Source organism: Pezoporus flaviventris, unplaced genomic scaffold (genome assembly GCF_033815535.1).
Source record: "Pezoporus flaviventris isolate CSIRO_AGI_PZ_B2104156 unplaced genomic scaffold, CSIRO_AGI_Pfla_v1 ptg000031l, whole genome shotgun sequence".
Lineage (NCBI taxonomy): Eukaryota > Metazoa > Chordata > Aves > Psittaciformes > Psittacidae > Pezoporus > Pezoporus flaviventris.
In genome coordinates, this window is record NW_026892579.1 from 52,115,867 (window position 1) to 52,127,569 (window position 11,703).

The 11,703-nt window shown below is 42.6% G+C and overlaps 1 long non-coding RNA gene across 1 annotated transcript; it reads left to right on the top strand.

Annotated features, from left to right (window-relative positions):
• Positions 1-5,658: 5,658 nt before the first annotated feature.
• Positions 5,659-11,279, top strand: LOC133273476 (uncharacterized). The gene is made up of 3 exons (XR_009744832.1): positions 5,659-5,851; positions 8,482-8,546; positions 11,148-11,279. It is a non-coding gene; the product is annotated as an uncharacterized LOC133273476 (long non-coding RNA).
• The last annotated feature ends 424 nt before the right edge of the window (positions 11,280-11,703 follow it).

Sequence of the window (11,703 nt, forward strand, 5' to 3'; positions counted from 1 at the left end):
TCATGAAATTTAACCATGACAAATAAAAGGTCCTATACCTGGGTTGGAGTAATCCCAGGCACAGCTACAGGTTGGGCAGAGAAGAGATTCAGAGCAGCCAGCCCTGTGGAGAAGGACTTGGTGGTGTTGGTCAATGAGAAAATGAACATGAGCCAGCTTCAGTGTGTACTTGCAGCCCAGAAAGCCAACCGTATCCTGGGCTGCATCAAAAGGAGCGTGACCAGAAGGTCAAAGGAGGTGATCCTGCCCCTCTACTCTGCTCTTGTGAGACCTCACCTGGAGTACTGTGTGCAGTTCTGGTGTTCTCAACATAAAAAGGGCATGGAACTGTTGGAACAAGTCCAGAGGGCCATGAAGATGATCAGGGGACTGGAGCACCTCCCATACAAAGATAGCCTAAGAAAGTTGGGGCTGTTCAGCCTGGAGAAGAGAAGGCTGTGTGGAGGCCTCATAGCAGCCTTCCAGTATCTGAAGGGGGCTATAGGGATGCTGCAGAGGGACTCTTCATTAGGGACTGCAATGATAGGACAATGGGAAATGGGTTAAAACTTAAACAAGGGAAGTTTAGACTGGATCTAAGGAGGAAGTTCTTTACTGTAAGGGTGGTGAGGCACTGGAATGGATTGCCCAAGGAAGTTGTGAATGCTCCATCGCTGGTGGTGCTCAAGGCCAGGTTGGCCAGAGCTTTGGGTGAGGTGCCCCTGCCCTTGGTAGGTGGGTTGGAACTAGATGATCTTAAGGTCCTATCCAACCCTAACTATTCTATGATTTTATAACTCTATAATATATATACACACACATAATATATATACAGTGTTACATATATATACACATATATGTATATTATTAGTGTAGGCATGAGCTAGGTGGATGGAAACCTTTGCCACAAGAACAGCTCTGTCCCATAGTGTGACAAAGATTGCGTTCCATCTTGCTCTTAGGACATCTTAAACCCTGCTATATCCCCCCTTAAAGCCAACCCGTAATGAAAGCATATCCATGCTAGCCTTCACCTTTGCAAAACTCATGACAGTGTACCTACACAGTTCAGATTTTCTGAAGTCATCTCATTTTCTAAAGGCATGGAACTCAATTTCAGATTAAGTCTGCCATTTGACTGATTTAACTGTCTCTGATCCATCAAAATGGATTGGTTCATTTTACGTTAAAAAGCACTGACTTCATTGAACATAGTGTCCAGCTTTATTCCAGTCCATTTCAGACCTACCTGAAGAGCTTGATACGCAGTGACCTGATGTCCTTGTCCCAGATGCATTATAGATTTCAGTTTCTCAGATTTTGATGACGCTTATGTTCCTCTGTCTTGAAAAGATTCCCTAAATGATTTTGTCTTCTACAGGCACCAGTGATTACAATGCACTACAGTCAGAGAATTGCTGAGGTGAGTAGCTCGAGAGAGGACACCTTCAACACCGGAGAGGGGGGGAGATCAGGGTCCAGGAGCCTCAGAGGGACAAGAGCCACCGAGGGAGCCTCAAGACCTCGACAGGACCTGCCCAGGAGCCGGCAGCTCAGCTGACGAGAGCGAGCAGCTGACTCACAGGGGGCGGAGCCAGGAGCAGTGGCACCATCCGTGGCTGGGTGAAAACCTGCCCCAGGGAGCGCGGCGAGGGAGTTTGCGCGGCAGTTCGAGCGGGATGGTGAGCGCTCCCCTGAGGAACAGGGCCTGGTCTGCGAGCTCTGCTCTGGCTGCCCCGGCGGTGCCCAGCGTAGGCACCCAGACAGAGCCGATGAGAGGGGAGGCTGCAGTGCAGAGCTCGGGGTGCAGAGAGGAGAGTGCCTGCACTGGTCTGGTGAGGGGAGGGTGCACAATGGGCAGGGCTGCACTCGCTGCGGGATGCTGTTAATAGGCTGCGAGATGTCAGGGAAGCTGAGAGGAAGCAGGAATGCTTGCTCCTGGCGCAAACTGCAGGGGCCTCGAGCTTCCCCTCTAGCTCATGAAGGAAAGAAGGAGGCCGTTAACCTGGGAAGCTGGGAATTAGTGACAAAAAAAAAAAAAAATCAACAAGAAAAGGAGGAAACGGACAATCAAAAGCAAGGGGCTTCCTCCTAAATCTGTTGTCCCCATCCAGAACCGCTTTGCTGTCCTGCAGGGGGCTGATGAGGAAGCGCACTCGAGCCAGAAACAGCCGGCTGATGCACTGGTAAAGAAGATCTCTACTGGTGCTGCCAGGAAAAAGCGGTGGGTTGTAGTAGTAGGGGACTCTGCTTTGAAAGGGACAGAAGCACTCGTCTGTTGGCCTGATGTGGACTCAAGGGAGGTGTGTTGCCTACCGGGGGCATGGATCAGGGATGTGACAGAGAGGCTGCCTGCTCTAGTAAGTCCCATGGACTATTACCCACTTCTGGTGATACATGTGGGTGCTAGGGGTATAGATTGTAGTAGCCTGGGGAACATAAAGAAGGACTACAGAGCCCTGGGAGAGGTGGTTAGGGGCTCTGGAGCTCAGAATGTCTTTTCGTCAATTCTCCAGGATACAGGGGAGGACCTAAAAAAAGCTAGGAGGATTGGCCAGGTTAATAACTGGTTAGAAGGGTGGTGTCATAGTCAGGGGTTTGGGTGCCTTGAACATGGGACCCAAGTTTGTAGGCCAGGTCTACTGGGGGCTGGTGGAGCTGGGGGTTTTGGTAGGAGGCTTGCCAGACTGGTCAAGGAGGCTTTAAACTAGATGTGTTGGGGGAGGGGGGCATCATTCCATTCCAACACACCCAGTCAGTTGCCAGCACCTATAATAAATGCTCGGAGCAATGTACATTCCAGCCGCTCCAGCCAATGAGCTGGCTTTATTTGGAGCTTGGCTCAGATGCCTCTATACAAACACCCATAGCATGGGGAACAAACAAGAGGAATTAGAGGTGTGTGCACGTCTATAGGGGTATGATATAATAGGCATCACAGAAACATGGTGGGATGGCTCCTATGACTGAAGTGTTCGAAGGGAAGGTTACAGGCTTTTTAGAAAAGACAGGCCTGGCAGGCGGGGAGGGGGAGTTGCCCTTTATGTTAGGGATAGGCTGGAGAGTATGGAACTCTGTCTGGGGACAGGTGAGCAGTTAACAGAGAGTTTGTGGGTCAGGGTTAAAGGGAATATAGCTATGGGAGACATTACTGTGGGGATCTGTTACAGACCGCCTGATCAAGGAGAACCTGCAGATGAAGCACTCCATAGACAGATAGGAAAAGCCTCACGCTCACAGGCCCTTGTTCTCATGGGTGACTTCAACCACCCTGACATCTGTTGGAATGATGGCATGGCCCAGCACAAGCAATCCAGGAGGTTCCTCGATTGTGTGGAGACAACTTCCTTCTGCAAGTAATAGAGGAGCTGACAAGGAGAGGTGCCATGCTTGACCTCGTGCTCACCAACACAGAAGGACTAGTTGGAAATGTGATGCTCCAGGGCAGCCTTGGATGCAGCGATCATGAGACGGTTGAATTTGAGATCCTCAGGACAGTGAGAAGAGTGTGCAGCAAGCTTCCTTCCCTGGACTTCAAAAGAGCAGACTTTGGCCTCTTCAGGAACCTGCTTAGGAAGGTTCCATGGGATATAGCCCTAGAAGGCAGGGGGGCCCAAGACTATTGGTTGATATTCAAGGATCACTTGCTACAAGCTCAGGAGTGTTGCATCCCAACTAGAAGGAAGTGCAGCAGGAGGGCCCGGAGACTTCCTTGAATGGATAGGGAGCTCCTGAGGAAAATTCAAATGAAAAAAGAGGCTTATAAAAAGTGGAAGCAAGGACAGGCGGCCTGGGAAGAGTACGGGGATGTTGTCCAGGAAACTAGGGACCAGGTTAGGAAAGCTAAGGCCCAGTTAGAATTAAACTTGGCTAGGGATGTTAAGGATAACAGGAAGGGATTCTACAGGTATATAGCAAATAAAAAACACACTAGGGAGAATGTAGGCTTCCTCAGGAAGCTCTCAGGAGAACTAGCTACACCGGATTTGGAGAAGGCTGAGGTTCTGAATGACTTTTTTGCCTCGGTCTTCACTGGCAAAGGCTCTGACCACACCACCCAAGACTTGGAAGGCAGACGCAGCGACTGTGAGAATGAAGACCTTGCGCCCACTGTAGGAGAGGATCTGGTTTGAGACCATCTTAAAAATCTGAACGTGCACAAATCCATGGGTCCTGATGAAATCCATCTGTGGGTCCTGAAGGAGCTGGCGAATGAAGTTGCTAAGGCACTGGCCATCATATTTGAGAAATCATGGCAGTCAGGTGAAGTTCCCGATGACTGGAAAAAGGGAAATATAACCCCCATTTTCAAGAAGGGGAAAATGGATGACCCAGGGAATTACAGACCAGTCAGTCTCACCTCTGTGCCTGGCAAAATCTTGGAGCAGATTCCCCTGGAAGGCATGCTAAGGCACATGAAAATCAACAAGGTGCTTGGTGACAGCCAGCATGGCTTCACTAAGGGGAAATCCTGCCTGACCAATTTGGTGGCCTTCTATGATGGGGCTACGGAACTGATGGGCAGGGGTAGAGCAGTTGATGTCATCTACCTGGACTTGTGTAAAGCGTTCGACACTGTCCCACACAACATCCTTGTCTCTAAATTGGAGAGACATCAATTTGATAGGAGGACCACTTGGTGGATAAAGAACTGGCTGGATGGCTGCACACAAAGAGTTGTGGTCAATGGCTCAATATCGGGCTGGAGACCAGTAACGAGTGATGTTCCTCAGGGATTGGTGTTGGGACCAGTCTTGTTTAACATCTTTGTTGCTGATGTGGACAGTGGGATTGAGTGCGCCCTCAGCAAGTTTGCCGATGACACCAAGCTGTGTGGTTCAGTTGATACGCTGGAGGAAAGGGATGGCATCCAGAGGGACCTTGACACGCTTGTGAGGTGGGCTGATGCCAACGTCATGAAGTTTAACCATGCCAAGTGCAAGGTCCTACACCTGGGTGGGAGCAGCCCCAGGCATAGCTAAAGGTTGGGCAGAGAAGCGATTCAGAGCAGCCCTGTGGAGAAGGACTTCGAGGTGCTGGTCAATGAGAAAATGAGCATGAGCCGGCAGTATTCGCTTGCATCCCAGAAACCCAACCGTATCCTGGGCTGCATCAAAAGGACCATGACCAGCAGGTGATCCTGCCCCTACTCTGCTCTTGTGAGACCTCACCTGGAGTATTGTGTGCAGTTCTGTTGTCCTCAACATAAAAAGGACATGGAACTGTTGGAACAAGTCCAGAGGAGGCCACAAGGATGATCAGGGGACTGGCGCACGTCCTATATGAAGATAGCCTAAGAATGTTGGGGCTGTTGAGCCTGGAGAAGAAAAGTCTGTGTGGAGATGTCAGTATCTGAAGGGGGCTATAGGGATGCTGCAGAGGGACTCTTCATTAGGGACTGTAGTGACAGGACAAGGGGTAACGGGTTAAAACTTAAACAGGGGAAGTTTAGATTGAATATAAGGAGAAAATTCTTTCCTGGTAAGGTGGTGAGGCACAGGAATAGGTTGCCCAGGGAGGTTGTGAATGCTCCATCCCTGTCAGTGTTCAAGACCAGGTTGGACAGAGCCTTGGGTGTTATGGTTTAGTGTGAGGTGTCCCTGCCCATGGCAGGGGGGTTGGAACTTGATAATGTTAAGGTCCTTTCCAACCCTAACTATTCTGTGATTCTATAAGCCAAAGAGGTTGAGATCCATCTCACTTCTGGAAATTTAAATATTGCATACATAGAGAGCAATTATGGTCTTTCTATTTGTTCGATAATCGTTTGGATGCCTTAGAACATCTTTTGGCAACTATAAGATGGGACTATGGGAGACTTCATGCTTGTGGACCAGACACTGGAGGCTAGATGGTGTATCACCTTCTAGAGGTACCTGTCTTCCTCCTTTGATTATAGTCTAAGATGATAGCCAAGCTGCATAACTTTAATTCCCGTCTGTTACTTTTTGTACCTGAATGCGGCAATTATCTCTCGATATTAGCTCCCAGAACCCAGAAACATTCCCACAGTGGGTACTACAATGAAAGTAAAATCTCCTATTTTAACTTCCAATACCATCAGTTCTGGTGCCCAGTGATCCAGACAGTATCTATAAAAGGAGCTGAAATACAATTAATATCTAAGCACAGCTGTGTCTTCATGATGTTGTGTAAGCACTTTCTTAAAGATGAATGAGGCAAAAACATACATTGAAATCAGATCTCTCTCTGTTTCTGGTCCATGTTCCCCTCTCAGAATCAGTGAAACTGATTGGGTACTTTAACAGAAAATTAACTCACTAGTTAACCAGTGTCAGGACCAGTTCTTTGGCCCTGAATACACTTGTTATCTCTTAGCCGTATATACCATTAATTTCTCTTAATCTCCCAAAGAAGATGATCACGTGCATATACTTACCGAAAAGAATACCTTTCTTGTGTTAATTCCCAAACAGTGTCCAGAAATGGTTTAGAAGAAGGTCAATAGCATGGGTCAAATGCAGAATAGGTACCGTACTACCAGTTTAAGAACAAGAATGATTAAGATACTTTTTGCATGTTTATTTAGTAACATGTTTTTACTTCCTAGTGTGGATGTGGCTGTATATTCACTATCATAATAAGACCTATTTATTACTATGCAGCAGGAGTGCATATAATTGGCAGGTCATGTAGGTCCCATCCTCATCAGAGCAGTTGTTATAACACTGCTTAAGTGCAGGTTGTCATACCCCGTAAGACAACAAGTATCTTCTAACCTAGAAAAGACATCAAACTTCTTTCAGTTCTGGGCCTTTGCTACTTTCTCAGCTTTCATGAACCTCTCGTGGTCTCTGAGTTTATGTCCTTTGGGATTTTCTTAATCTTTTCTCTAGCAGTTCTCCAGTTCCTGCCTCAGAGGTTTCTGTAATAACTTCTTACCTGAGACTCCTTGTTTTGTTGTTGTTGCTGTTGAATACAAACCAATACAGTCTAAATCAGAAAGTTGTGCTATCAGTATAATGTAACCCAGGTAGAATATCAATCACAAATTTATAACAATTTAGATTGGAAGTAAATTCTGGATATCATATAGTCCACCAAACCATCAAAACAAGTCTATCTAACCAGTTCAGGTTGTTCTGGGTCATGACTAGTTCTTGTGTCTCAGTTAGTTCTTTACCCAGACTAATTCTGGTAGGTATTCTGTCTTTGAGCATGGACACAAAGGCATGTGAGGCATTTTCCATATGACAGGAATTTGACAAAGTTGCTGAATTAGTAACACTGATCAACTTTCAGACAGAGAACAGCATTTGCTGACCAGTGAATCACAATTAGTTTGATATTGCCTATTAGTCTTGCATATAAATTTGAATATATGTGGTTTTGAAGACAGCTTTACTGCACTGTGAATCAAGGCCGCACCTGCAATTTAGAAAAGGGGTGGTGATGTGTAGAAAATGGCTGGCAACAGGCTTCAGAACAGGAGACAACCACTTTCAGCACCTGCATTCCCAGGCCTGGGTCTCTAATAACCCAAGGGTTTTTATCTTCTGAACATGACAGGAGGTGTCCCTTTTCACTCTTTCCCTGAAGAAAAGTGACTCAAGAACACTGGTTTTATATGGGTGAATGGGGTTTGTATTTTGTTGGGGGTTTTTTGGTTTGTTTGGTTGTTGGGGTTTTTTTCATTGACCTCTTAACCTGTACACTAATTGCAGGGAGAGAGAGAAATTTCATAGAAATGTGACTTTGGATAGAAATCCTGAACCAAACTACAGCAGCAGTAATAACTTTAAGTTTACAGACATCCAGAAATTATGTGCACATTGCACTTTTGGAAAATATATTACATGTGGGATAGCTTGTGTCCCTAGGGTGAGCATTCTGCTGCTTTCGTGACCCATAACTCAAGAGTGTGGCAGGCATTAGCACTTTACAAAACATCTTCATTCTTCAAGGCTGAAACAGAACCCCTAGCATACAGAGTATCTTACTTATTCAGCAGTGATTTGAGTCACTGTGTTTTAAACACTAACTTTACATGGTCAGTATCCCAGATAGATGAAGGGGGAAAAAAAAGAGGCAGTGGAAATGTATCTAATTTTTTATTAAATACATCACTGTTGCAGTCTGACTTGTACTGTAACGGGAAATTACACACCATAAAACAGTAAGAAGAATGGATCTGATGCATAATACAGGAGCCTGCCTGGAGAAGAATGCGTACCACATGAAACTGTAAATACATACATACAAATTCATACACGTTTGCACTTTGGGAAAACAGATTTTTGCACCATGTCTCTTGAATCAAAAGAAGGAAATGCATTGATATGTCTTTTTTTATTTGCCCTATTCTCTCCTTTGCCAATATCAGAGGGCATCCCCTAGTCTTTTTTATCATAGTCACTAAAACATTAAAAAGAAATGGTTTCTGTTGATACATAGAAATACTCTGAAACTTCTCTTGTTCCAGGGAAACAAGTAGGTTGGGCTTTAGCATCTAATGCTACTTCCTTGACATTTCTGTTTTAGGCCAAGAAGCCAGAAAAACAACAGCACTTAAAGGAACCTTGTATTAGTTTAAGTTCTGAGGGAAGGTAAGTCGTTTTTGGTTCAAACATCAAACAATCTTAGGATGATCACTCTCTATAAAACATAAATGATACCTTTTTTCAGAATTTTCAGAATTGGACTTGGAAGAAAGTTTTTAGTCAAAACTTCTTTGAAAAAAATGAAGACTCTCAGTGAATAATGAAATATTTCATGCTTTTGTTTTATTTTTTTCACATTGGTAAGGCAGAAACCTTACCTTTCAGATGATACACTAAAAATATATGACCTTTATTTATTTATTTATTCTTTATGTAGAAGACTCTTCAATTTAAGATAATATATATTTTATTTTTTTACAAGTTTAAAATGAATACAATTGTCAGAAGTGAAATTAAAGCTTACTTATTTGAGTTGAACAATTCAGTTTATTCAACTTTACTTAAAGTGAAACTTGCCTTTTTGTTTTGCCAGAATGTTATTTTCCTCAGGTAACACCCTTTATACATATATCAGCAAACTGCATAAATCCACTGCTTGTCCACTCCTAAACTATTTGCCACTTTAGGCTTTATATATTAGCTCTCCTACTTTTCAATACTTTTCAATTATTGAATCATTTATTGAATTATTTCAATTATTGAATTCTTGGATTTTTTAAATTCTTTTCCATTATTGAATTTAATCCTGAACACTTGAAGACCCTGTGACTTCCCTGACAGGACTAGGAAATGCAAGAATATTCAGTGTTTTGGTACTTGAAATGTCCTTTTGCATAGGTGCATCATATTTTATCTAGCCAAACAAGGTATCTCAGATTGGTGTCAGCAGTTAACATCAAGGTGTCTGCAATTAACAAAAGACTGACTTTTTTCCCTTGTGATTTTTTTTTAAAAGGATTTTTGCTTCTCAAGTGTTATCTGCTTTTAGATAGAAAACAAACCAAATAAACCAAAGCAAAAACAACAAAAGAGAAACAACAAAACAAGCTTGTTTTGACAGTGGAAAACAACACTTTTTTTTTTTTTTATTCAAAGAGGTGAATATTTTCCATAAATATTCTCACTTTGAACAAGGAGCTGATTTCCATTCCAAGCTGTTTAAAGGGAAAACGTTCAGAGCAGTCTAAGAAGCTTTAGGTGACTGCGTTTCACTGATGGTTGAAGCGAAAGCTTGAGAGACATCACGTTCATAAGGCTTTACAGGATCCTTGGCTAAGGCACCTGCTTGCTAAATATTAGATGCTAATGTTTAATATTATTTTATCTTTGCTTTTTTTCCTTTGTTTGTTATAAATCAGAACCATATATAAGAAATGTGCTCGTATATTTGCAAACTGCATGGTTCAGTTCATGCTGGGATTGTGCAGCAATAGAATAGCTCAGTTTAGCTATGAAGAGATAAACATGAGCTGAATACATCAGTTATGACATTGTCGTATCAACAACAATCAAGGGGCACCAGGGTAAAGTATCTTTAATTTTAACTGATTAATTTTAATAGCATGCAGAGTCCCATTATTCCTTATACCACCTGTCTTCCCTGCCCTTAATCCCACAAGTAGAAAGTTCATATCTAGCTTTACTTACAGAGGCAGAATAGCTGGGACTAACTAGAGAGAGCAGAGTTTCCTGCCCAGCAAAGCTTAACATAAGATCAAATGCTTTGCTGAAGAAAAGTCAAACAGCCTAATCCTAATTTTCTGTTCTGGTAGAATAAAATTTGATGAGATATAGATTTTTAGAATAATTTTGTAGTCACAGTGTGAATGTTTCCTGAATTCTACACTGATATCACTAATCATAATGATAATTTTATTGCAGTGAAATTAACTGTACTGTATAGCTTTGCAAAAGAACAAGCTACAGTAAACCATATGTAAGGTATAAATGCAGTGTAAGAAGTATGTTATCACATGTTCTTTCCACTAATAGCTCTGGATAGATGCATTATGCTGAATGGTATTAAAACTTCAGTTTTCAAAACCTGAGCTGAGAGAATAAACCCACATTTCTTGCTCCTGTACTCTTCTTTAGCACCTGTTTCTGGAACTGGCTTGTTTTACCAATGAACCATTTTGTCTGTCAACTTAGATTAGGTTGAATTAGTTCTCATTTTGATAACTGACAAAGATCATCTTTGACAACACCAGTGATCTCACATGTCCTGACAAGGGCACATATTCAAAGTATATTAAAAAGAAAGAAAAGTTTTATAAATTGCGAGGAATGCAATTATCAAGGTAACACTTTGGTTCTTTTTTGGATATACAAAGTCCTGAATGAGTTTTTTTTTTTTTGTTTTCTGCTGTACTTTATAATTGGCAGAAAAAGCAGGTAGGCAGGCAAGAAATAAACAGGAAAACAAATAATAAGTTCATTAACTTCTGTCTCAACTGGCGTATATGTTAAGGACTGGAACTGCTTTAAACTCTGCTCTCACTTTTACTAGTACAACATTCAAGTGTTTTTTTTTCATGAGAAAATCTGTCTCTTTAGGCACATCCAAACTCAATCCCACCACATGGTGGGACAAGACACAGCCTGGAAGTTACATATGTATATAGTTATTTTCCTTTCTTGGGAAATTTATTATTGGTAGAATACACATTCTTTAAGTTGAGCACCTGATTTCCTTTACTGAATCAGAACCGTGAGCGGTTTTTGCAAGGTGAAACCCATTCTTATGGGTACATGAGAAATTCCCTGCTGGAGAGCTCCAAAGACATTTGTGTCATGTCTGTGGTACAAAAGCCTTTGTACAGGACCCATTCATGAGGGGTAAATGTCATTTCCAGTAGAATAAATTGTTCAAGGAGGCAGAGGAATGCCTATCATTTTTGTTTCTCCTGACTAGACCTGACATTCATCTGTTGGTGTCAGGGATGGTTTAAGGATAGTGAAATGCATCTTCTGTCCTCCCATCATTCAAACAACCAAAATGCCTGTTAATCCTTTAACCAAGAAGATACTTCATAGAAAACAAGATAGAAGCCCTCAAAATAGGGAGCTTTTAAGATGAATATATTTATCTCTCAATATAAATCCACTTTTGTTTGTTTTCACTACTGAAAAAAATTACATCTCCAAAATTAGTAATGACTGGTAACATTCAATTCCTTATCTTTTTGTGTCCCTACCCTCACATAACCCATCTCATTGTTTAAGGATATGTGATGGGATTGCTACTTCCACCACTAAGACA